The sequence below is a fragment of the Thalia democratica genome, chromosome 3, assembly GCF_965202585.1.
Source record: "Thalia democratica chromosome 3, ktThaDemo2.hap1.1, whole genome shotgun sequence".
Classification (NCBI taxonomy): Eukaryota; Metazoa; Chordata; class Thaliacea; order Salpida; family Salpidae; genus Thalia; species Thalia democratica.
The window spans coordinates 77,711,081-77,737,854 of record NC_139167.1 but is presented as its reverse complement, the minus strand read 5'-3'; positions in this window follow the sequence as shown (position 1 = coordinate 77,737,854).

Below are 26,774 nucleotides of genomic sequence, written 5' to 3'. Positions count from 1 at the left end.
TACGACAGTAAACTAAACAGTGCTAAAACACCAACCAGGTACTTTTTGAAGATATGGGATTCAAGTAGGGTAAGCGCAAAGAAGTCCTGCAAACACAAAGCCAACAGTTATTCCATCTGTAGGAAGAAGACAATCGAAGCGGACAGGAAGACGAGCATAGCACCATTGGTTGCGGGCATTGTTGGTTTTGGAGTCCTTTTACCAACAGGAGTCATCGTAGCAGTGTTGCTTCACTACAGAAATTTGAAGGTTAGGATATAAAACATAGATTATGTTAGTATTTTTAAGAAGTGTTCTATAAAGTACATGTTAAACAAACACTTGACTTTTTCAAATTCTTTTTATTATATTTCTTTCCTAGTTTGTACTAAGTGTTTGCGTTATTTTATTCAGAAAAAAAGCAAGAAAGAACAGTATCGAATTCCCTTGATAGAACAATTTAAAATTGTTGAAACACTAGGACGGGTTAGTGGCTCTTAAAAGTTTGTAATAAGTGTATACATGCTTATACAAATGTAAACATAAAATTGTTTAACGTAAAAACAACATTTTCTTACCTTAAAGTTCGAAATAATTACTTACTTTATAAATCTAAACAGAAATAAATGATTTGCTTAAGTTAAGATTTGTGATTTGTAAACTATTTAACGTCAATTCAACAGGGAACGACGGCAATCGTGGTTAGGGGAACCTACAACTTCAATGGCTACGACTTCGCACTCAAAATCACGAAGCAGCATTCAACGTGAGTGCTGAAATTTTTTATAAACGCGCTTTTCTTTATGCCTTCATTTTTGCTAATAATTTATTGTAAACATGACTCTCACGCTTGCTTGTTTTCAGGGACAGTGTCGACGATATGGTCGAAGAAGCGAACACTCTGATGAAACTGCAGCACAACAACGTGGTCAAGTTCTATAACATCTTTCCGGAGTTCGGAGACCGCAGGTTCAAGTGAGTTCAGCCAGTTTTTTGGATGAAATTCCACAAATTCCTTTGTCGTTTTGTAAATTAAGATGCAAAATTAAAATATTTGTTATGAAAATTATATAACAAGACAATTTTTTTTGGGTCACATTGCTACTCATTGTTGTTTAAGTGTCGTTTTTTATATGCTTACATCTATAAAACTTTAGCTACTAGGCTTTAAACGTTTTAAATAAAAAACAGAAACCACATGGGCAGTCTGGATTGCGAGCAATGCAAGAGCTGGCTAAAAGGAGTCTACTTTAAAGAACACCGCAAACGTAAGTTTCAATTTACTCTCTCTTTTTTATATTTCCAAGCTCAAACAAGCAAGTGCTTACAATTCACAGCAAGCCTCTGGATCCTGCAGATGGAATCTGGAAGGGTGGACCTCACACAGTACTTGCTGGGCAGAACGGATAATGCTGACGCGTTCCGTTTGATCAAAGAAGTTAGAAAAATTTGATTGGTTTACACTTTAACTTTACAGCTTTTAACAGTAAGCGCCAAAGAAAGTGCAGCAGTTTCTTGCACTAGCTGGAAAAGTACAAACATCATAACTTGTTTAATATTTTTGCAGATTTTTAAGGGAATTGAGTTCATCCACAGCAAGCACTATGTTCATCTGGACATAAAACCAGATAACATAGTGCTGACCACAACAAACAACATCAAGCTGACGGATTTCGGCACTGCAACAAGAGGTTCGTTTCGATTTTCATTGTATTACATTCTAAAGTTAAACGATTTCTTAACTGTCGACTTGTGCACTAGGCGACGATCAAGAAGAGGGGGAAGGGAACCAAGGAAACCAGGAAGCAGGAAGGTTCCGGGTGACGACAACCAAAAAAGCTGGCAGCAGACTGTTCGCTCCGCGAGAGCAGGTAAGAAATTAGATATAAAAATAAAATTTTGGCCTGCTCAACTAGTACATCGGCTTTAAATGCACGTTTGTTTAAAATCTTAACCTAAGATTTGTTTTTAGATGGAACTAAACTTGACAAGTCGGTTGTATGAGTTCGACTCTACAGCCGACATATACGCCGCCGGTGCGGTAGCAGTCTTAGTCCAGAAGAATTTGACCGAAGATATACTAGGAAGAATGTATGAAGAAAGAGTCTTAGAAGACCATAGTCTTCTAAGTGAATTCCTTCTGCCAGAAATCGAAGGACCCATGGTGAGTTTCATACTTGTTGAAACGAGTTGCTGTAGTTTCTAAAGCGTAAAAGTATAATTTAAACATGCAAAATCTTATGCGCTTTAATTCGCATAACAACCATAATCATTTGATAATGGATGAGTTTAACAATTTTTCGTTATTGTCAACTTTATCGCAAAATAAAAAGCTGCGCTTTTTGTTTCCATATTTTTATCAATAAAAAAAATTCAACAGCGGGCGCTCATAGAAGACGCGAGAAGCTTGGACGCTGAACGGAGGCCAACCGCGCGAGAGTTCTTGCAGAGGTTCGCAGCAATGCAGTGAGGGCGAGGAATTGTGACGTCACACGTGTGGTCGAACGCGCGACATCAAGAGAAAACGCGAAAGTGTGACGTCACAGACAAGCGCGAGGTGGAAGTTTGTTGAAACTTAAAACTTTGTTAAAACAATTTTTTTATAGTTTCTCTCACTTTAGCGTTTTATGATCTTTTGTACTGCTTTTGTTTATCTGCTGTAACATTTCTTAAGAACATGTTTGAACTTGAGCTGTTTTTCTTTTAAGTTTAAAAATTTTGTTATAAAAATAAAGTGACAAGTTGATAAGCTTTCCCATTTTCACATGATTTTAGATAAATCAGAACTTCTGAAGTACTTTAATAGAAATTTTTCAATAAATTTCAATTTATTATTTTCTGTTTGTAGTTTTTTTAAATATACTGTTTGTACAGCAATAATCATTGATTTAAAATTTTTAGGTTTTTATTTTTATACACTTTAATTTAATTCCAAACTAAACTGATTTTAACACTAACTGTTAACTTTTTTTTTATTGTTTTAGTATACATCAGTTATGATTTTTTTTAAAAAAGTTAGTTTTTAACTTAAAATACAATAATTAATTTTAACTGAAATTGTTAATCAGGTTAGATTTTTAATTTATCGGATTTAAATGTTTTTTGTATTTACAGCCATCTTTTTTAGTAATTCTTATACTATGTAATTCTAATCACTTTGTAAATTTAAAAAAAAACTTTAAGCACTGTATTATTATAAGTCATTATTTACTTTTACACATATGTATAATATGCACATTCAAACTTGAAACATTTTATTTCTTAACGTTTTGCACCATTTCTTTGCTTTGTTATTATCTATGTTTTATTAGTAACTTCTTTTATAAACTCAAATTAATTTTTAAACGACTTAAAATCTGTTCAAACCTCAAGTATACTTAAACTTTTATACAGACTAAAATTGTGCAATTAATACTTTTTTTTTGATAATGAAAAAGTGTTTCTAAAAATAAAATTTTGTTAGTTTTATTTCTTTTTTTTGAACTTAAAAAAGAATTTTGATGATGAAGTTTTTAATTTAAGACTATATTTAGTCCTTTTTGATTTAATATTATCACAATTTCGTTCACACATTAATGATAATAAATTCATGTTTATAAAAAACTGTTTTATTTTATTGATTTATAAAAAAAAATAGTTTTGTAGCTTTTTTAGTCTAAGTTTAAATTGTATATTTTTATTTCAGAATATAAATTACAAGATTTGATTGTAGTATTTTCAGTAACACAATATTATCATGTGAGCTGAAAATATTAAAATCAAAACTTGTATTTTTACAACTCTGAGATAAACACTTTTATAAGCAACCATAAAGTCTAAGAAACCTTAAAATTCTTCATAAACATTGAAAACTAAAATAATATAGTAGTAAAAAACAAATGGTGCTTAAATTCTCTTGAAAAATTAATTAACAGTTTTATTTTTTACGGAAATTACTAATATTACTTAGGGAAAAAAAGGTGATGTTTTCACGATAAACTATTTTTTATGATATTAAGCGACAGCCTTTTTAAATTAATTATACAAGTAGCTTTTGATACGATTGAAACAAGCTTTATAACAGTTCAGTTTATTGGTACTAAAAGTACTCAGGATGTAAGATTAATCAAAGATTAAATTAGTTTTTTAAAAAACAACATTTTGTACTTTTTTCAACTGATTGAACAAACTTAAAATTTTTTTTTTAAAGATTTATGCATAATTAGTCTAACACTCAGATGCTTTAACCTTAAAAAGTTATTTCAGTTTGAACCAAATATTTATATTACAAATAGTTATACTTATCAGATATTTATATTTTAGTCACTTTTAAAGAAAATAAGTTTTAATTAATTATATCCTTGAGTTTTACTATGTACTTGTCTAAAGTATTTGATTTCAGACAAATATACAAGTTTTGTTTTCCTTTAAATCTAGTTTGACCTTAAAATGAAATGCTTGTGAAAAAGTTTATGCAAAGTTGTTAAAAAAAGTTCTACTCTCTCGTTTTGCACAATAAAATCGTCGCGCATGAGTAGTACTATCAAAAGCACAAATAGTAAAATTTCTCTCTTTAAATATAGATGATATATTACAACTTGTTTGGGTACAAGTATGAATAAAAGTAAACTATAAGTTCAGCTGTTTTTAAAGCGATCAAATTAAGTGTACGCTTGTTTTCAATCTGTTTTCATATTAAAATCATTTTAATTTAAAATTCTTATTACCTTAATTTACTTAACTAAATTAACAAAAAAGTTTGTTAATAATGTGTGTTCAAAAGTAGCAAAAGCCTATATTTTAAAGTGAATTTCTTAATGGTACGCAAGTTTTAGCACCATAAAAAACAAAGTTTGATTTAGTACGTCTACTAAACTTAACATAAGTTACTACTGTTTTAGGAATTAAAATCAGCAATACTAATCTCTCAAGAAGTTTAGAATAAATTATGACATGCGTTAATTTTCTTAGGGGATGGAGAAAACTTACAAGTAATTATAAAACCCCTAAGGTTAGTACTTTAAAAACTAATTTAATTATATAAAAAACAAAACAGCTACAATAAATCGTTTCTGAACAGAAGTTTACTAAAAAATATTTATAAGAGTTGTATAACATTGTATAAAGTTTTTTATTTTATGGGTTGTGCATCTGCTCAAATGCTCCACCCCTAGCATCGCCCCTGGTATTTAATTTAAAAGTCTGTCAAGTTTTTTTTGTCAGATTAAAAGAACAAAAGCTAACTTAAACTCTGTTTAAATACATTTAGAAAAATAATTACTGAATTTCATTACTATGAATTAAGCCTAATGTTTTAAACAAGCATTTGTTTTACGAGCTTTTAAGCTACTTCAATTAAAATAAGTTAAGGTTTAAAAACTTAGTTATACTTACTTATCATTGTTAATACTTTAATCATTTCTATGTGTTTACCTTAACATTAATAATATAAGTTTATATATAAGTTTGAGTGAACATAAAAAAAAAATCTTTCTTTTTGAGATATTTGAAATTTTAGTTAATCGTAAAATGTAACTTTATACTTAAAACAGTATATTCTGTATATCGGTCAATAGTTGTGGTAGGAAAAAAAAACTTTAGCGTTTGACCTACATTACAGTGAATTTTGTATGTACTTGAAAGACAACAAAAAGTCTACATTTAAACATTGATTTTAATCAGTATTGAGTATGACCTACTTTTTTAAACTTCTAGTTTTTAGCTTTTAACCGAATATTTTCAAGTTGTAAGTATTTCGAGGGTATGTAAATTTAAATCGATGGGAAAACGTTGGTGTTACACTTTTTGAACAAGCCATTAGTTAAATTGCAGAATTAGAATAACGCAACCGAACCTAATATAATTAAAACTGATGACAGCTATAGACAAACTGTTAATTTAAAAAATAACATTTTGAATAACTGCTGACAATCAAACTCGTTTAAAAATAAAGTTTACTAGAGCCTTTGTTTGCCTAATACACTTTTCAATTTTTTGTTAACTGTACAATGTTTAAAGTTTAGTAAAATCATATTCTTTATTTGTTGTATTTGTTATTTCAACTTTTTTAATATAAAAGTTACTACCTTTTATGAATAAAATCTTTGATTTTAAAAATGTAATCAAATAACTTATTTAGTTCTAATCAAATAATACATTTTAAAACTAAACTATATTTTTTAAATATTTGTTTTTCAAAACTTTTCAGACAAGTGCAATAACTATCTTTTATTGAAAATTTATTTAGTATTTTTTAGACACGATTTAGAAGTTTTGTTTTATTTCAACAAACTTGAGGTTTTCAAATATAACATTTTTCTAATATTTTATACAACAAAAAACTTCCTTGCAAAGTTATAGTTTGTTGAACTTTAAATTTACTATAACTAACACTTTATAGATAATTTTTTATTAAAAAGTAGTACAAAACGCTTTGATTAATGTATAAAACATTGAATAACTATTAAGTCAAACAAAAAAAATAAATTAAACAAAACTTTGTTCAATAGTATTTACTTTTCGTATAAAAATTATTAAAAATGTTTATAGCAAGTATAAAATAATTTTAAAGATGAAGATTGATGTTTATAACTAAAACTAATTTTAAAAATAACCAGTCAAGTTTTTTATCATTGCCCAGTAAATTTTTTAGTTAAGAGTATATTACTTTATTTTAAATCTATAAGAAAAATAATTTAATTTTAAATAAATGAAAACTTGGTGTTAATAGTTTATGTTTATACAAAAAACTATTTTTTATAGTTCAAGTAAAAACCAAGATTTATGCTTTTCTTTTATGTTTCGTACTTGAAAAAAAAAAATAACTTTTACTTATAAATTATTTCTGTTATACATGAAATTTATTTTAAAAACAAATATTATAACGAAAATATTCGTTTAATTTATCAAATTATTTTAAACAAAAAGGTTTGCTTAAGCTTTTAATGTAATGTTGTTGCTTTTATGCACGGTTTTATTTAATTTTAAATATTTATACGTATTATACATATATATATATATATATATACTATATACCTACTAAAATATATTTAATACGTATTTAAAAAATTTTAAACAGTTTGTTGATTAAATTACAAAAACTTTAATCAAAATATTATTTAAAATTGTTGTCTTTTTTTATAAATTATCAGCTTAAAAACAACCTTATAATAATCTTAAAAATATCTTGAAAAGGAAATGTTAAAGTTGAATAGCTTAAAAGTAGTCTAATAGCTTAAGCTAAAATAAAATTACTAAGAATTAGTCATTAACAAAACAGTTGAAAGTTTCTTGGTATTTTTAAAACTTTTAGTCTATTTGTCTCGTTTTATGATATATTGACAGCTGACAAAAGTAAAACGTAGACATTTAAATCAAAACGTTTGTTAAAACTAAAACACTTAAAAAAATATTATCTAAGTTTCTATAATGATACACAAAAAGTTAAGTTTTAAAAAGTTCATTAATATTTTTTAATTAGTTTTATAAAAAATAAAATTAAAGAAAAGTCCTTTTTATTTAACTATATAAAATGTATATCCTTACAGGATTGTACAGTTACTCTAATTCAAATATACAAAGTTTTACTAAAACTTCAAGTACAGATTTTATTATGTATTATCTTAATTTTCTACTTATTTTTAGTTTTTATAAACTTTATTTTTGTAATAACAAAATAAATTCTATTCTATACTATAAAAATTTGTAACATTTTTAGGTAAAACTAACCACAGAGACAAACAACATGTTTGTTTTTAATTAATAAAAATAAGAAGAAAAGTGATTCTAGCTTTCATTAAAATTTATTTGGTTTAGAACTATAATTAGATTTTAACATTAACGTAGTCATAAATTAAAACTAAAGCTTTAAATCTAAAAAACTTTGAACACTTAATTAACTTGTTTTTCCATAACTATAAAATAAGATTTATGTACTCATTTTTAAAAGTTAAAATATATTGAAGCTTAATGAACAAATTTAGTGAAAATATCTTATCGTTCTACTTTCTTTTTTACTAGATTTTTTTCAACTAGACATGTAATTGATTCGTTACGATGGCCTAAATATAGTAAGCTTTTTAAATTTATGTGAATTGTCATGTTTTTGTTTTATTGTTCTTTGAATAGAAATTTGTAAAGTAATTTTACGAAAAATCCGGTGAAAAACTTGAACTACCTATTCCTATCAAAAATGAGGCTATTTGTGAAATATAAACTTTTATTTTCAAATACGACAAAGTTTCAAAATAAGAGAAAACTTTTTTCATGTTTCAAAATCACGTAATAATTAGCAAGAGAGTACTGTAAAAACTAAATACATTAATCTTAAGTTCTGTAAGTTTTTAAACTACATATTTACATAACATAATTGAAACTTTTTGTTGCTATTTGTTTTCGTCTAATTATAGCTAAAATTAACGGAATATATAATAAAAATTAATTAAGTTAGTTTGCTTTCAATATTTCTAAGAATTAAATTACACTATATCATTAAACTATATTTTAGCTACCAAGTAACAGAAAGATTAAATTTCATTTTAGCTACTAGTTTTGTGTTCTTGTTTTTTTATTCTATCAAAATAAAAAGCTAAACGAAAATATTTGCTAAAATGTTAATAAATCTACTTAAAAAATATAAAGTTTAATAAATTTTGAAAGCGAGCTAAGATATACTGAACTTACTAGACCTAGACAAAATTTGCAAAAAATTAAACATTTTTGATGTTTAAACTATAAATGTGTTTTGTATTTATGTGTTTATTTATTTTTCTTTTTAAAACTAATCTAAGCTTTTTTTAATAAAAAAGAAGTTTAAGTTACATAAAAAGCATTATTCAAGTTTTATTTTTAAAAACATTAATGAACTAATTTTCTCGGCAAATACGAAATCATTTATTACGTAACTCTAAAACTTATTCTTCACCATTTACAATTTCTTAGTCCTTTTTTTTTACAAAAACATAAATGTTCGACTTTAATGTTTCAATATTTATATTTCAAAAGTTTATTTAGATTATTTTAGATAAGAGTTTAAGGTTATTTACACATATCAACAGTAGAAAAAACATGCTTGTAAATCTATATTAACACAAAAACTTGTTTAACTAACTATTCAAATAATTATATCACAAATCAATCAAAGAGAAAATAAAATGTTATTGCTACAATTGAATTTGAAATTGTGCTTAAAGCAATAGCTAATAAATAATGAATTTTTAAGTATACAAAGTGAGCGATAAAAAGTTTTAGTAACTTAATATTCAAAACATTAAACTATTAAAAACTATATAAAGCATTTTTTTTAAAGAAAAACCTTAACCTCAAAAGTTGAAGATGATTGAAATACAAACTAAGTTTGACCTAAATTAAAGTTTTCAATATCGTTTAAAATTCCTTGCATATAAACGATTTTTATGTCTTATAAAAACAGACTTAAGCTACAAACACTATGATAAACCTCATATCTTTTTTTTTTTCTTTTATACTTAATTACTATAAAGCAAAAACAAATTACACTTAGCAAAGTTTGCTCATTGAAAATCTTAGCATAAACAGTTCGAGCAACAAAAAATCTGAGTTAAAGAGGAAACATTTTTTAATGCTATTGAAAACAGTTAGTTATTAAAATTGACTATACTATGTTATATACAAGTATACCATATTTGCTTGCATAACAATAAAAACATATCAAATTAAAATGAGGTAATAGTTATTTTTTGTAACAGTAGGCAAAACAGTTGAAAACGCTGTTGAATAACTATTTGAAGTGCAAATAGTATAAAGTCTAAATTTCTTTAAAATATACTAGCTAAATTAGTTTCACTTAATTATTTCTTTTCTCAACTATTTAGTCTAATTAGTTAGTTATGTGCCCTAGAAAATAAACTTAGAAACATAAAATATTAGGTTTCTTAGTTTTGATTTAAAATTTAACTTATGTAATAACCACTTAACTTATAAGGTTTTTTCACTTATTTCATAAAACCATTTACTGAATTTGATTTAGTTATATTTATATAAAACTTCGATTGTTATTCGTTAAATTTAACGAACACAGGTCGTATACTTTACTGAAGTATTTGTTACACAAAGGTTTGATTGCAATAAGTTTAAATTATACTAAGTTATAACATTATAAATACTTTTATTGTATAAATAAAAATATTATTTTCAGCTAACTTTAAAAACTTTATAAACTTATTTAATTAGTACTTTGTAGCCAAAATTACACTTATTAGTTGTAATTAACAGATTTCCTTCTAGGTACAAGCCATTATTTTAGATTTACTCTTTAGTGTGTGCCAGTAAGTGGTTTGATATCAGAATATCGACAAACTACCAACTTTTAATTGAGAAAAACAAAACTGTTTGTCATAATTTTTGGTTTACAGATAATTATGTCTTACATATGTAAAACAATCCGCTTTTACTTACGATAGTAAGTTTTGCATTCGAAATTAATGTTTGATTTTTAGAGTTTTTAAGATTTACTATGGCATAAAAAAACTTTTAAACGATATGAAGTACACATAAAGGAATTAAACAGAAAATTATATAAAATATATAAGTTATGTTACCAAATCATATGAAGTGTTGTATATTTTGAAAATTAGAGTCAGCTCAAAAACTACCAAGCTCGATTTTTTGACCTCTTTACTCGTTAAACTTTTAAGTCAGCTCTTTTTTTAAGGAATACTTTGAAGTTTAATTTTACAAATCAGTTTTCGAACTTTAGTAACGATACATATTGGTAGAGTATCTCTCTAATTACTATTATAATTTAGTTTGTTGTTAGTGAATTTTTTCACTTTAACAGTTATTTTTATTTATATCATTGTATAATTTTGCCCCTTTGGGTTTAAAGAAGTTTTATTTACAACATGATAAAATCAAAAGTCTTCCCTTAAAATTGATTTGTATTATACTGACGGTTATCAAAAAAGTCTATACAAAAACCTTTTAGTTTTTTTGTGCTGTATATCATTAGCTCCAGAATGCAAAGTAACCTAATGACGCTACAGCCAATCAGACCAATGCAAATAAATTGTGACGTCATAAAACGTTGTGAATTGCTTGTGAAAGTTTCAACTTGAACTTGTTAGCGCAGCTAAGCTGCTTCAAACGAGCAAAAAATAGTATTTTTTGTATGAATCACCGAGTTTTTGCGCTAAGTGTATGTATTTCAATTATTATGTTCTTTTTCTTTAAAGAAAACATTCATTATGTTTTAGATAGGTTAAAAAAAACCTACTTCTCGTTTTTCTTTCTATTTGTTCGATATATAGAGTTTAGTGCTTTTCGTAAATAAAATTTTTGCATAACTCAATAACCATAAGCTTTTTGTACACTTTATCTTTAGAACAAACTTTATGAGCGCATGTATTTTGTCGCTCAATAAACAATAGTTATATTTAACAAACATTTTAATCATAAAATACAAACTTTTAAAAGTCAGATAAAGTAAACCTATAATGCTTTAAGTTACTCGTTATTTTTTTTTATCCTTAGTATAATAACTTTTAACTTATTTTTTGTTGAAGTTGCTAACAACCGAATAATTTCTTCATTTGAAAAGCGTAACATACAGTTTTGCGTGGATTTTTGTTGAAAAAGGCTTGTTGGTTTATAAGTTTGCTCTTTAGCGCCAGCGAGCGATTTTAAACCAGAAAAAAAAGTTTATGGTAAAAAGTTACTAAGCAAAAAGTGTATAAAATTGTAACATTGCTTTTAAGTTGAGCTTAAAGTTAAGGATAAAAATTGTTATAGTACATACTTAAATCTTTTTTTAAACCAGCCAATAAACTCTGTATTAAAATACTATTATTATGTTTTAAGCAACTTTGGTAAAAAAATAGACCTTCCAACTAAAACCGAAAAGTATTTTAAACTGAGTATTTTTGGAATATTTTGATATTTCACTGGATATATGTTTTTGAAGACCATTATTCTCAACTCGATTTATTTAAAATTGACCACAAATTACCTCTCTACGTTATCATTTAGTATGTACTTTTGCTTAAAAAAGTTTTATATATTTTCTTTGTATAGTAACCGTATAAACAAGTTTTATAAAAAAATCTAAGAAATGAAAAAAATTAGTACAAAATCACAGTCAATATTTTGTTTAAAAGACAACAAAAATATGCTTGTATGAGCTTTTAGAAAACATACCAAATATAAAAAATTACTGTTATACTAAACAAAAAAATTAACAAGACATTAAAAACTTAGATTCAAAAAAGTAAACAATCCTTTTTTTTTTATTATGATTATAAATAGAACATAGTTAAATAAACAAGTTTTATGTTTCACTCTTGAGTAAATAAAACCATTTTAAAAAGTTGTAATTACTTTTAATGATAATGAACTTGGCTTGAATATATCTCTTTGAAAATAATACAAATATGTATAATTAGTAAATTGTTTAAAATACTTTATAACTCGTTCAAACTGTTTTGCTTACTTTTAGTGAACAACTAGTTAATTAAATTTGTTTAGATTGTTTATAAACAGAGTTAATTTTTGAAATAATAAACAAAATAAGTATTTGTATAGAAATAAAAGTAAGTTTGAATAAAAGTTAAGTTGTCAAAAAGTGTTTTGATAAAATTAATTTAATACTAAAACAAATGTTATTTTAATACATAAAAAAACATGTTTTGTATTGTTAAAAGCCATATATATCAAAACAAACAAACTTTTAGTAAATTAGAATTCTCGCAACTCTGCTACGTTTAAATATAAAGAAATCCTTATTTTTAACATTTCGTGCTAAAATAAAAAACTCTAAAATTTCATTTATCTTCGCAGTTTTTTTTGTACTAGCTAAGTTGTGAAATTTTTTCTTTATAGATCACAATTAAAGTTCTCGACTTAATGATAAACAGAATGATAAATTACTTTTTTTAGTTTTATTAATAAGACAATCTTTAACTTGTTTGAACTAAATCAAACGAGATCATCAGTTGAATAAAATCTGTAAAATTTTTGTATAAACATGCAAGAACACATTAGGCTTAACTTGAAATGTTAAAACTGGCTTTATGTGTAAAAAACAAACAGAATAAAACTTGTAATTTAAAACTATCAATTTAGGAAAATCTTATTATTACCAGGTAAGTTAAAGCCAAGGTTAGAAAAATTTAAGCTACTTAATAATATTATATAATTAAAACTGTACCTATGACCTGCTAATAAGGGTGCTTATTTTTCGGCCTGTAAAGAATTTAAGATTATTTGAATAAACTTTCACTTTGGCAAAAACCGACTTTCTAAAAACCTTTCCATTGCAAAATGTATGGAATTTAAATAATACGACTTTTGAGTTTTGAGCTGAAAATTTTTATACTTGTGGCTAATTATCACACATTCACATTAAGAACAGTTTGAAACTATTTAAAGAAAATTCTATGATGGTATTTTCTAATTTTAAGTAATTTTTATCACTTTTTCTAACTTTTCTTAAATTTCCAGATTTTAATTCAAAAAACATGAAATACTAATATAAATTTTTTTTTTATCGTTTTAAATTTTTCTTAATGTGTTTATGTGATAATTAGCCACATGTAAAAAAGTTTTTAGATTAAAACTTCAAAGTCGTATTTATTGGATCCATTACATTTTGCATTGGGGTGGTTTTTAGAAAATCAATTTTTGCCAAAGTAAAAGTTTCTTTAAATATTCTAAAATTTTACCCAGGCTGTTTTTATGATATTTCAATAACACTAAAGTTTTTCAAGCGGAAAATTAAAAGTGGCCGAAAAAGTAAGCTACCTATTGTACCTACGAGAATATGAAAATAGCGAGCGCTGACGGGAGAACTATATTAAATCAAGGAACGGCTAAATATATCCATGTGGTCATTTCAAAAAAAGCTTTATTTTATAAATTAAGAAAATTTAATAATACATGTAGATTTTTAATTATACAAGCAAATCTTAAAATCGCTAAAAGTAACCGATTTCAAAGTTTCAAGTTTATAATACTATTAGGTTTTTAAACATAACGTATATTACGTCAATACATAAATTTTTTACGAGTAAAAGCAGTAGTTCGTTCTAGTGTTTTAGTTGTAAGAGTTTAATGTTCATAAACTTTACAAGTCTGCCAAGTGTTAGTATTGATATTTGTTTAATATTTCTTACTTTATAATACGATTTCAAAGTTTATATTTTTCTTATCTTAAAATGAACTAACCTGGTAATATTATGATTTTCCTAAATTATTAGTTTAAAACTATAAGTTTTGTTTTGTTAATTTTTTACACACAAATGTCAGTTTTATTTCAAGTTTAGCCTAATGTCTTCTTGCATAATTATATTAAAAAAAAAATGATTTTATTCAATTGATGATCTCATTTCATTTAGTTCAAACGTGTAAACCATTGTTTTGTTAATAAAACTAACAAACTTTAGTTTATTACTCTCTAAGTTAATTAATTTGATTGTAAATTTACTGAGATAATTTAAAGAAATATAGTTTTGGTTTTCAATATAAAAAGTATAACACTTTGTATATTTCTTATTGTTTTCTCTATAATAAAAATCATTATAGCCAGACATATTTAAAGCAACGAATGTTTACTGAATTTTTAAGTTTATATAAAACTTGATAAAAAATAGCTTACTATAAAAAAAACTTTTGAGTATTGTACAGTTTTCAGAATTAAAATTTATTGAATAAAGTTTTTAAATTATTAAGCAAGAGCTTTGATAAACATTGCATTGATAAATTTAAAAACTTTTACTAAAACTTTAAATCTAAAATTTCGATCTACTATTTTAAATGTGTAATTTATTGTTGTTATTTAACAACTTTAGTATGTTTTATAAAAAATTTTAGTATGTAAACTGCTAATTATTCAATTGCAATAAATTACAGTACAAAAAATAAAGTTAAACAAATTCTGTTAAAAGATTTTTAAATATTTATGAAAATATATTACTTATGCGAAACAGCAAGTCTTTTGGTCCACAGATACTTAATTTATTCTTAAGGTCAGTATTAGAGTACTATACTTTACTGATAGTATACATTTTTATTTACAACAAAACGATAAAAAACAAAGAACTCGTCTAGATTCCGCACCTGGCAGCCTCCGTCTTCTCATCAACCTCTTTGTTCTTCTTGCGGTAGAAAACAGCCGCCAAGCATGCTGAGACAAAAACCACCAAAGCGCACATTCCTACCAGCGAAAAAGTCCCGACTTGAAAACCACGAATCTTGGCTAGCGGCCTGATGAAAACCGGTTGAAGTTGCTCTACCGGATGAAGTTGCTCTACCGGAAAACCGGATGAAGTTGCTCTACCGGCAGGGGCAAGACACATGTAATTGAGGGATTTCTGCCAATTGCAATAATAGCTGTGCTCGCCGATACCAAACATCTACCCCTTGCTGTACTCTCTGTAATAAGGGTAGAAACCCGCCACCGGACACTGCCATTTCTGCTCGGGGTTCTTGTAATACAACTTCGAGTGCTCGGCCTCATTCCAAGGCGTGCCGTTGCTGAAGGTCTTTTTGAAGCTGCCGTCCACTTGCTTTTCGAAATACAAACCGACGTGGTATCCCTCTATCACGTCGCTCGAGTAGGGGCAGTTCTCGATGCCGGGGTCCGAGTCGCACGTGGGGTAACCGTAGTTTTCCGGGTCGTCGGGGTCGCAGTGGCAGTTGTTGCGGTTGAACATGTCCACAGCTGCGCGTATGTCTTCCTTGTTGGTAAAAGAAACAAGCTCCTGCCCGTTGGCCCTACACATCGCTTCGGCCTCGCTTTTCGACACTTTGGCGCGATGGGCTGTGAACTTGCCCGTCTTGGTGGTGAAGGAGTTGTGGCAAGGCATTTTGTTGTTGCAACTTAAAACTACTTCCTAGAAATTGTATTAATTAGGAAAAAATAATTTTATATAAAAAATAAATTATCATTTATTGTTTTGTATAAGTTTTTGAGTTTTTTCGACTACTACTAGTTTAAATTATTAACGAGCGTTAATTTAACTCGTTTATCTTTTTTTGCAGTTTAAAAAAAAATGTCAAGACTTTTAATCCAATTATTTCCTTATATTTAAAGCTAACTAAGACTTTTATTTTATTCTATAAAACGCTCCTTTGAGTTTAATTTTAAAATAATCCTTTGGGTAGGGTTTTTTTTTGAGTGGTGCCCCTTAAAAAAAATTTTATTTTTTTATTTTTTACTCCAACTAAGTTTTAGTCATAAATTATTATTTATTTTTGTCTTGATATTATTACTTGCTGTGTTTTCAAGGTTATTTTTTATTTATAATTTTTCAATAATATATACAAGTATGCCCCGATTGTAAATTTCAAAGACTCTTAATTTTCTAATGGCAGCAAAATGGTAGCAAAAAAAAAACTTTTTATAACATACTTAATTATGACTATATTTTTGTTTACCGCTTTTTTTTTATTTAAACTGATTTAAAGTAATACATGACCCATGCACTTTTTAATAAAATTATAAATTTTAGAACATGAATTTCCCTATAAAAGATATTTAAAGGATTTCATGTTCGAATGATAATAATTTTAGTAATACGTGCATGGTTCATGTCTTACATTAAAACAGTTTAAATAAAAATAGCTTTAACTAAGTGTATTAAAAATAGTTTTTTTTTTTGCTACAGTGATAATTAGAAAATTGACGGTCTTTGATATTTACAATCGTGCTTAACGTATATATTATTAAAATATTAAAAATTAAAAAAATTACCTTGAAAACACAGCAAAGTAAGAATACAATAAAAATAATAATAATGTTATATTAATAATATTTTTTTTTTAATTTTAAAAATAACAAAAATAATTAGATCTTAAGTTTAGGCTCTTTTTTTTAATTTCAAAAAAATGCTAATCGATCCAAATTAACGCTTGTCAAATATTTTAGTTTTAAACTTGCCTTTATCAGTTGTTAAAAGGATGATGCTTAGTACACTTTATAAAACAATCTTTTTTTTACTCTAATTTACCTTCACGCATCAGTTTTCTAAAACAATTCAAGAAGTGTAAAAAATTATCATTCTAGTTATTGATTTATTAAGTAAAGCAATAAACTATAAGTTAGATAAATCAAAACACTAAATGACTAAAAAACTAAGATTTAAGTAATTAAAGAAATTTTATGATCACTGTAATTGAAACTGTTGTAAGGTTGTAGATTAAATCTTAGACTTGTATAATGTATTTTTTTACCTAGTTATAAGTGCTTTTGATGATAAAAAATGTAAAAAAAATGAAACCAAGTTTTCTTACTAAAAGTTACTTATGCATTTAATTTTTTTTAACCTTAAAAAGAGCTTATATTAACAAAAATGTAGTCTAATTACTTATTTTTGTAAGAGTAACTTAAAACAAAAAATGTTTGTTTCTTAACTTGATTTATAATTGTATTTTACTTTTATAACTTTTTTTAACACGTTCTTTCTTGTCTTTTATTAGGAAATTATTACACTAAAAAATTTTTTTGTTTATACTTTATTTTATAATTAGACCATAAAATTACTGACACAGATAGTGTACTTTGTTTAACTAACAACTAGTAAATTTTAAGTTAAAACTATCTTAAGGTTCTGAAATACAGTTTTTATAACTTCAAGTGTTAATCAATTTTTTGCAGTAAATTTGGTATTCGATAAAAATTATAAACAGCTAATTTATGTTCAGTTAAATTGCAAATTTGTTTTTAAGGCTTAACCAAATAATTAAAACTTTTTCTAAAGCTTAAAACTATCATTGATTAAATTATATTATTACATTGATCAAAAGCTTAAAATAAATTCTATATATATAGTTTTTATTTTTTATTTTGTATCTTTTATTTTAATTGTATCCAGACTGTATCAAAAATAGAATATATTTGATCTATACTGTATAGACTATTTGGTTTATAACCTTTATATTAACAATCATCTTGCATATTCAACAAAATTAAATTACGTTTTTTTTTTAAATTTTTAAACTCAAATAAACTAAAAAAAATTATAAATAAATTCAAAAGAAAAACTAAATATTTAAATTTAGCATAGCATATTTAGACAGAATATGTACTGTAAAATGCAAAACAAACTAAAATTATTTATTTTAGAATCAGACTTGAAGCATTGGAGTGTGATTCGCAACAACAATTGCTAAGATTCAGTCGGAAGTTGCTAAGTCTAGAAAGGTAAACCTTGAAAGCTTTTAAGTAGTGATCTACCGAGTCCAAAAACTTCGGATTCGGCCGAATCCGAGTCCGAGTTCAAATATTTCAAGTTTTAAAAAAATTCAATTGTTTTTGAATACTAAATGATCCAGAGTTTCATAGACTTATTATATCAAGGCTAGTTTGCCTGATAGCTTCAAGCTTTCTTTTCTTCGGAGGTTCGGCTGCAGTACAACTTCTATCTTTGTCTAAAGATTCACTTTGAGATTTTTTGTAAATCTCGCTGTAATGAGTTTTTAAATCCTCGTGCATGGAAGAGGTAGTATAGCACTTAGACTTTCTACTTCCTCTTTTTATCTTAGCTCCGCAGATATTACATACTGCGATGGAGTTATCTTACTAACTTATAGTAAAATATGGCAAGACTATTGAAGACATTATTAATACTGTAAAACAAAAATAACTATAGAATAATGGTATGATAGTATTATAAAATTAAAATGCACTAAATCTTAATTCTAGATATGATTTAATTTCTATGTTTTATAAACTATACTTTGACAAAGCTGTTAATATTTGTCGTAATAGTTTTGTTCTTAAGTTATATTTTAATTTAAATAAAACATTTTATGGATACAAAAAAACTGTATTTTAAACTACTATGCAAAACATGATACTACAAAATACAAACCAAAATTTTTTCAAATAATTATTAAGCTTATGCTATTCAAAAGCTCCAGCTTCATTTATACTGTCCTATAGAGTCAAACTTATTTTATGAAATTAGCAATTTAATTACTATGTTTTTTAGTATTTGTTTGTATTTCCATTCTTAACAGAATAAAAATAGAAATAATTAAATATAATCATAATAGGAAAGAGCCATAAATTTGCAAAAATCTGCTTCGATATAATTTATTTTTTTCTTATTTTAATCATTAAATTTAATTTTTTGGAATAAATATTTGAAATAAAGTAAAAAATGTAAAACACATAAAACATTTCTAAAATCTACTAACAGAATCTCAAAAATAGAAAAATTAACAAAATAAGCTTTATAAAATTGTTAGAATAAATAAAAAATTATATTTATCATAAACAAACTACCAATAAAATTTACATTATTCAGGGTTGTCACTCTTTAAGTAAGAAGTTCTGCCCTGAGTGACCTTAAACTGTCCTGAGTCACCTCGAGATTTTTCAAATCCTTAGAAAAAAAACAACATCTTTTCGACATCAATAAAAATCAAGTTTTAAAAAAAAATTGGTTATAAAACAAAGTATTGAAACTAGTTCAACTAAATCTCATTCAATATATATGAATACTAGCCTTAAATTTTTAAAGTCTTAAAACTACCCTGATGTATTTACTAAAAAAACTTCCCTGAGTTTCCAAGAACCTCCAAGATATTTTCTAAACTTTTAGAATATCCTATGTTTCTCTGAGTACCCTGAGTTTTTGCCGATCTCGATTGCTATAAATAATAAAAGATAACAAACACATTATTTAAAAGTACATGGTTTTTGCAAACTATATTTCTGCACTAAAAACAGTATAAAATTAGCCAAATCATTTATTTAAAGCTGTTGTATTTTAAGATATATAACAAATAAAGGTCTCCACTTATTGCTTTGGACACTTATTTTTGGCAATTCTCCAGGTTTGCAAAACAACCTTTTCTCAAGTTTTGTGAAAACTGTATTAAATTGTATGCAAACTATCAATAGATTCTGTAAAGCTCCTTTAAAACTAATTTTATATAAAACATTGTGATGATGCTAAAAAAAACATCCATATGATAGATTTCATTGTGTCTAATCAAAATTTTACTACTTAACATCTAAAATTTCTTATAACTCTAGTTTTTTAGTGGTTTTTGTTCAAAGTTTTAATTTCACGAGTTCAAGATTTTTCTAGGTTTTTTAGTCTAAACTGTCAAATTCCAGGGTTTCAAGTTTTTTAGCAACCCTGTAAAGAGAATGATATAACTTTAATTGTGTTAAGATTCTGTTTTCATAACCATATTTTACTTTAAAAACTAGAACATAAAATCAACAAAAAATATCAAAAATTTGTGAGCTATGGATGTTGGTGGACCAACATCCAAAGTCTCAGTTGGGTCTAATTGACTGTCTGTGGGAAAATTGTCAACCTGAATTTTTTGCCCATTTTTTTCTTGCAGACGGGTGACTTCCTAGCACGTTTATGCATAAGACCCTCTGCGGGCAGTTTGGTATTTGTATAATTTATATTAGACACATTAAAAATTAATTGCTTTTATACCAAATTATTATAATATATCAGTGAATTTTATCTATCAATACTAAAAACTATTCTACCTACTTTATATAAATTAGGCAATATAGTATAGGTGAAGTATTTGTTATACAAAAGAACCACGCCACAATCTTATAAAACTTCTTACTCAAAAAATAAAGCTGCTTTAAAAACTTTTGTAAATCACGAGGCAAGTGTTTTTTAATGAAACGTTGCATCATTGATTTTAAGCTTTATTTCTCATTACTGCAGCAAGCTCTTAATTTCTCTTAATACTTAAAATTCAACATTGAATTATGAAAGTAGTTGCAGCAGTTCACTGCAAATTAATTAAGTTTTTATTTCTAACGGATTATTTCACTTTTATAACATTGTTTTTAAGATGAATATTAAAATGTTTGATGTTATAACAGACATATCATAAATTTAAATTTTCAGTTAAATGAATTATAAAATATTAACAAAAATATATAGATAAAAGTATTCAAGCATCTGCTTTAATGTTACATATTTAAGTTGTTTTTTTCAGTTCATAACAACGAGCAAACATAAAAAAATTTAAACATAAGATCAATAAATAAGAGCGGTTATTCAAAAAGCTGAGATTAAACGCATTAACTGTTTACTTAATTCTATTTGAGAGTCTAACAAAATACTACGTCATAGTTTATATATTTTGTGTAATCATTAAATCAAAATTGATAACGATTTGTAAGTGAAAAAAACCATTCTTTTATCCACTCAAGTGTGAAATCATTAACTAATTTTACATTTCATTTAACTTTAATACTTTAAAGTGGTCCACCGAGTCCAAAATTTCGGATTCGGCCGAGTCCGAATCCGAGTATTATTTTAAATTTAGGATTCGGCCGAATCCGAATCCGGGTCCGAAATGGCGGGATTCGTCCGAATCTAGCATTCGGTAGATCACTACTTAAAAGACTTATAAATAAAAAGTACTGTGCTAGTATACAGCTTTGTGGTCAATAAGTTTTCAAAACTATTATTTTTATTTAATTTAAGAACAGAAACTTAATTACTCCAAACCGTTAACATGCCATTAAGAAATAAATTATTTTATATTAATATGTTACTAAGTTTGTTTTATTATCACAATGTTTTTCTGCTAAAAACAGATTATTAGGTACAATGATCTAAAGCACTTGTGTATATAGAGACTTATAGTTAGAAATCAATTAGTCTTAAGCATTTTTAGTTAGTTTTTCAGTATTATAAGTAATTAGCAATAGATACTTAAGTAAAAGCTATTTAAATTTAAGTTTTTAAAATTTACTATTCAAAACTCTTACAGCAGAATTTGAAACATTTTAAGAATAATTAATAGTAGTAAAGAAACAAAATTAGCTAAAAAATTATATTTGACATCGATTAAATTTTAATACCACCTTCTATTTTACATCATCAAAACGTTAAAATAAAAGAAAAAGATAAAACAATTGATTTGGTGATTTTTTTATTCAAGTAAACGTTTTTTTTTAGCTTTTATTAAATAGCTTTTCGGTCGGCTTCAATAAGTCGGGAAGCAACGACTAAAAGGGGCGATATTGAAATTTCATATAATTGTATCATTTCTACTTTCAATTTCTACTTTTTAAATTTTAGCTTACTTTTAAATTTTCAACCTTACGATTAAACAACAATTTTCCAAAGTTACGATATTAAGGTGAAAAATCTAGTAGAAAACAAAAATTAAATGGGTAAACAATTAACTTTTAATAAATGACTTTAATTAAAGGGGGCGATCTTATTTTAAGTCGCTACAAGTTATGAAATTTACTTTGAAAAACCTTTAGTCTAATGATACAAAGTTTCACAAAGATATAATTTTAACCTAGGTAAAGTTTACAGTACTTACTTATAATGTTTTTTATAACTAGTTTTGAATAACATCAACACAAGTAAAATTAATCATTGAAAAAGAGCATAAGTATAATAAATACGAAAATTATAATAAAAAAACTCAACAAATTTACCATATATAATACTTGAATACCTAATTAATTATTTAAAAGGGACTTAATTACAACAACAACTAATAGAAAAAGCACCTTTTTTAGTTTATAATACAACAATAAAAGCTGGTAAAACTAGCCTAAGACTTGTAAAAAAATAAATTAAGTTTGTGTTTTGTAAATGACTGAAAGTAAGTTTATTTCAGCCTCTTTTTTTTTGTTCAAAAACACTTTAAAAATTCAAACTAACTAAAGTTGGCCAATTTTTTTCTTTAAATGTTTAACAAACCTTAATTACATTTTATTGTGCCAACTGTGATACTAAAAATAAAACAGTTAAAACGTTTAGTTTTTTTAAATTTTATTTAATACTTATACAAGTAGTAACTAATAAAAACTAAATGATTTTTTTGCTTGCTTTTTAATCGTTATCAAAACAACTTTCTCACCTTGTGAAATAAAATACAGAAATTTTATTCAAAGTTATAAATAAGTCATAACGTAGAAGATTACTAAAATGGATATTGAAAAAACGTCTACAATAGTGTTACAAACCAGGAACAATTTTACTAACACTAAGCAGAGAAGTTAAAAACTAATATTTTTTTTTATTACGCGTTAACTTTTTACTACTTAAACTGATATTACTTTATGATAACTTTTTATTAGACTTTAGAAGATATTAAAAATCAGTATTAACACCAAATATTATCTGCTTACCCAGTAATTCTTTTTTTGTATAACTTATAACTAAATTATAAGAAAAATTACTCACTTTTTATTTTCAGCACAGCAAAATTTTACAGAGTATCAAGATAAACTTTGACATAATTTTGTTTGAATAGCTAATATATCATTCTATTTGAATAAGATTTTATTCAACTGATAATCTCGTTTGATTTAGTTCAAACGAATAAAACATTGTTTTGTTAATAAAACTTAAATTAATCTATCATAAAAGCTATAAGTAGGCAACGTACAGTAATCTTTAATTGTATAAACTACTAAACTTATTTGAAACTTCTAATCAATACATCGTTGGTTTTACAGTTCTCGACTTAAAGTTCAAAGATATAAGTGTATAAATTATTTCACAACATTTTCTATGAATCACGCATAAGGATCATCAATAACAAATATAATACGGTTACTTCCACCTGAACTAATTTGTTTCATTACTAAAGATCGATTTAATAGAAGCCTTTTATTCCAATAAGTTCAGAATTAATTAAAACCATTAGAGTTTATACTACTGAACGTAAGTTTTGCAAAGTTTAAACTTCAATACACACATAGTTTCCTTTAAATTTTCTACAAAGAACCTTCGTTTATCCGTTCATTCGAAAAGTAGATTTGAACGATTTAGCTAAACTTATAACCAATATAAGCTAAGTTGTTTTTTGTTGAATTAATTTATTTTTTCAAATATCTGTTTTATTTGTTGTTAATTTCATTTAAAAGTAAACTTTGACAAAAGTTTTAGTGAGCGTTTTATTTTACGTATTGGGTAAAATAATCTAGGAATATAATTTAAAAACTTAACTATATTTTTTTATTTGACCATAAACTAATCATAATTAAAAAAAAAATTACCAATTATTTAAAAAATGGCCGGATTAGCGAGGAAGCACTGTTTCGACTTATTGTAACATAGGAACAAGTACCTTAAATTGTTTTATATTTAGATTAGGTATTTTAATAAAAATCAAACATTGTTTTACGTATATATGCAAGGATTATTCCTTGGGCACAGAAGGTCTCGAAAATTTTAGTTTTGGAGACAAGGTTAAATTTTAAAATTTATTTATTTACAAAAGCAACAATGTTTCACCCCTAAGGGATCTTCAGGCCTGCAAAATAAAATAAACATAAGACGATGGAAAACTAATAAAAATACAAAAATGTTTTACGTAAACTAAAAGTTTAAAAACTAAACTACCTTCATAAACTAATAAACAAAATAACATCAAACTATCTTGTCCTGAATATATTTTGATGTTAAAATATTCAATGTATGTAAAAGAGTATTTATTAATAAGGTACGATTATAATAAAAAAAGTTTTGAATTTATATAAATACTATGGATGGTTGAAACTAGGGAGCAACTTTATTTATAAAATATAACTTAAATTTATAGAAGTGAAACAATTCTTAAGTGAATTTATCAATAACTTACATCATAATATTAAACATGGTCTACACAATTAGTTTAATCTTATAACTTTCATTTTAAAAATAATATCACCTTTGAAGGACTTGTTTTTAAAAATAAGTGAGAAAAAAAAAGTTAGTTTTTGTGTTGAAAAAAGTCACTATTTGTCGTACTTTATATCTGGTTGAAATATTTTTATTTATTTTAAATGAATACAAGTTTATAAATACGTTAGTAAAACTGCTAACGTAGATAAAAAACATATTTTGTTGAACATACAAAAATTTTTATCATAAAACCATCTTTGTAAAAATTATCATTAAAATCCAAAATCAAACTAGTTTGATCAAAAAAAAGATTCTGTGCACGAAATTTATTCAAAACAACAAAATTTTTTCGTTGATCTTCCGTGTAATTGTGGTAAAGCAATCGCTCATTTTATTCAGTTTCGGTGATTTCCCTAAACAATTCGTAAATGTCACCACCGCAACTCCGATCTGAAAAAAAAACAGATAAATTTATTAATGATTATTAAGGAGCTTAAAACAATACTTTCAGTTAGATTTACTATTTTTTTAGTTTGAAAACAACTTTTGCAAACAAGAAAATTCAATATTTTTTACAACAACTACTGAAACTTGTGCTTTTAACATAAGTTTGCGGAAATAGTAATACATACTCTATATCATATTATTACAGACAATCTAGTGCAGTTTTTCAAAATTACGCGGCGTGCAAAAGAAATTTTCTTGTAAACATGCCCTTGTTTTGTACAAATTCGCTTTTTAAAACATTCTTTTATTTTATACAATTTACCTTTACATAGAGGCAGTGAATACCTTTTTGAGTTTCCCAAAAGCAAAAAATTACCTAAATTAGCTTTCATTATCGCATACTAAGCAAAAAATTAAGAAAAAATTTCTGAAATTGAATAAACATCGTCCCTTTACTGGTTAATTGCTCACTTACTTTTTTGCCCTCACTGGTTATTGGCCCTGATAACCTAACTCACCCTAAAAGGGGCGATATCGCTTGCTTTAAATGGCCCTGGAATAACCTTTAAAAGGCTATCGCACGCTCGCAATGTATGCTGTTTTTGCACGGGGTGCGGAAATTTCATGAGTATCAAACAACTACATTAACATATATACCTGAGATACCTCACATTAAACAATTGATCTATAAGTTCTTTACACTATAATCAATGACACTTCAAAGAATAAGGAATTGTTTGATGCGTTTTAATACAGTTGAAAACTAAGTACATAAGTTTTAGTTATTGAAGTGCTGACTTTTATTAATAACAAAAAATTAAAATTTACGCTGACTAAAAGCCAATCCTGACTTAACATTATAATAACTATTTTAGTAGAGTTTGGTCAATAACCAACACAAGTAAAATGAAATAAAAATGTGCAGGAAACTTTTAGAATTTAAAAAAGCATTTAAAATTAGATAGTCAACTTCTGTTATATAAAAAACCATTTAAAATTAACTTTTGTAAAACAAATCACTATAAACTAAATAAAACTAAACTAAATTATCCAAATAAAATTGTGATAAATGTATTACACTTAAACTGTAGTACATGACAGGTAACAAATTAAGTTGTTACCCTGTTAACGATAATATTTATAACATTTTTCTCAAAAAAAAAAAATTTTGAAATTTTTGTATAGATACAAAATTAAAAACAGTTTAATAAAACTCAAATTTAAACACATGGTCAATGTATGTAAACACACTCAACAAAGGATTGAAAATTATAAAAACAGTTTAAACAAGCAAATTACCAAATAAAAATTTTGCAAGTATAAAACTAAAATAACTAGACTGTGAAAAAGTCTTGAGTTTATTTGTGAGCCTACTGAAATATCCTTATTTAATAAAAAAATCATTGAAATAAATATTTGTTGATCTAATCAAAATTCAACTACTTAGTATTATTACTAATAATATTTAATTTAAACTTGTAAACTAAGCAAACACTACTCTCTTTACTTGCAATAAAGCAATTTACATGAGTAACAATGTACATTGGTGATATATTTATAATATTGTTTGGTTTGAAAAACTTTTCAATATATGTTACTTAAATAAAATAGACTCCTACAAAAGTTCATCAGTTTAACTCAAAAATCATACTTCTTTAAAATCTTAATAATAAGTCCATAATATTTTGACTCTAAAGGTTTAATTTAAAATATATGTTTCAGTGATGCGTATAAACATTTCATAATAAACAACTACTAATTGTTTTA